The following is a 1859-nucleotide window of genomic DNA, read 5'->3' on the forward strand; positions in this document are numbered from 1 at the left end:
CTTAATTTTTATATGGCATTTTTTTTTTTTTTTTTTTTGAAATAAAGGAAGCTCAACACATTAAAGTAAAGCATAAGAAATAAAGAAGAAGACATACAACGAGCTACCAACGAAACCAACACCTAACAATCCCAGACCTATCAATAGCCTCCCCCAGAATCACCACCACGCCATTCTGTATAGCTCATCACCGTCTTTGTGTGAATGACCTCCAGACTTGCTCTTGTATTCTTAAAGATTTGTGCATTCCATTCCAACCAAATGTTCCAAATTACTGCAAAGAACACTATCATCCACATCTTCTGCCCTTGTTGTCTATTATGTAAGCCATGCCAATTTTCAAACATTTCTCTAATGGTTCTAGGGATCACCCACTCTCCACCTAGTGACCTCAACCACTTGCACCACACAGCTACCTCACACCTAAGGAATAAATGCTCAGCAAATTTCTTAGTACACAGAATGTTGACTCGTGTATAATTACGGCATTGTTTTTTAAAAAATTTTGTATGTGTATTTAATTATATATTGGTGACGTCTATGATGAATAAATATGTTTGGTGGCTAAAATGGCTAAATAAAATATTTGGAGGAGTTGAGAAGTGGAAGGAAATATGTAACTAACTGTGAGAATAAGATCTGTTAAAATCTTCTAAGAGTAAAACTTTTTTGTCTAAAGTTAATAGTGAGATAGGAGAAGATAATAATTTTGCTATATGAGAGTAAGAAAACAATGCTTTTCTCAATTTACATAATTTACGTGCAGATTTAAACTTTTAATATTAAATATTTTAATTTCATAATAAGTTTGAATACCAAATGAGATAAAAATAAAAATAAAAAAAATAACTACAAATGAAAAATTACATCTTAAAAAACAATTAAATAAATGACTGCAAATATTTCTATAAGTTAAAAGTATAAGTTAAAAATGTTATAATAGTCAAATAAAATTTGACAATTTTTGTTTCTTTTTTCCTATGGAACCAAAAAAAGAGAAATAATTAATTTAAATTTTTGTTGATAAAATCTTAAATGCAGATAAATATCATATTTTTATTTACTTAAAAAATATTTAATTCAAATATAGTTATAACTTAAAATTAATTTGTAGATAATTGGTATATACTAATCATGCATTACACAAATGATAAACAAATTAAAAGTGTAAAATTCAAAATAATTTTAATATTTGATGATCATTCTTACAATCTAAGTTCTATATATATTATGTGTCATTGAATTACCAATTATACTGTTACAATAAATTCATATCAAGAAAGGATATTTAATAAAATTTTCAGTTTAAATTTTATAAAATGTTTACTTAACAAATAAGATAAAAATAAAAAAAATATATAATAAAGATTTTTAAAATAAAAATAAATATAATTTAACTGAAAAGTACATTTACTTAGATAAAACATATTAATAAACTATTTCAGTCTCAAAATTACGCCAATATCTTATTTTGATTTTTGTTACAAGCATGTTCTAAATTGATTTTATGTAAATCGAATCAATTTGATTCAATTTAGCATGTATATGTTGTAATAGTAGTAAATCTAATTTATTTGAGTTATATAGAATCATTTAAGATATGTTTGTAACGAAAATTAAAATAGGACATTAACATAATTTTAAGACGGAAATGATTTATCAGTGTGTTTTACTCTTGAATATACTCTTAAATGCAGGTAAATATTAATTTTGTTATTTATTTACCGAATACTTCATTCATATACATAGTTGTAACTTAAATAAATTAGAAGATAAATAGTACTTATAATGTATTACACAAATAATAAAAATATTAAAATATTTTATAATTCAAAATAATTCTAAAATAAATATCATTG

At 24.0% G+C, this 1859-nt stretch overlaps 1 long non-coding RNA gene across 1 annotated transcript in view; it reads left to right on the forward strand.

The window, feature by feature from the left end:
• LOC110268623 overlaps nucleotides 30–1859 on the forward strand; it is a 26086-nt gene continuing 24256 nt past the window's right edge. The window contains exon 1 of the long non-coding RNA XR_002356876.1: nucleotides 30–200. This is a non-coding gene — a long non-coding RNA (uncharacterized LOC110268623). The remainder of the gene's footprint in view (nucleotides 201–1859) is intronic.

This window comes from Arachis ipaensis, chromosome B01, assembly GCF_000816755.2.
Source record: "Arachis ipaensis cultivar K30076 chromosome B01, Araip1.1, whole genome shotgun sequence".
Taxonomy (NCBI): domain Eukaryota; kingdom Viridiplantae; phylum Streptophyta; class Magnoliopsida; order Fabales; family Fabaceae; genus Arachis; species Arachis ipaensis.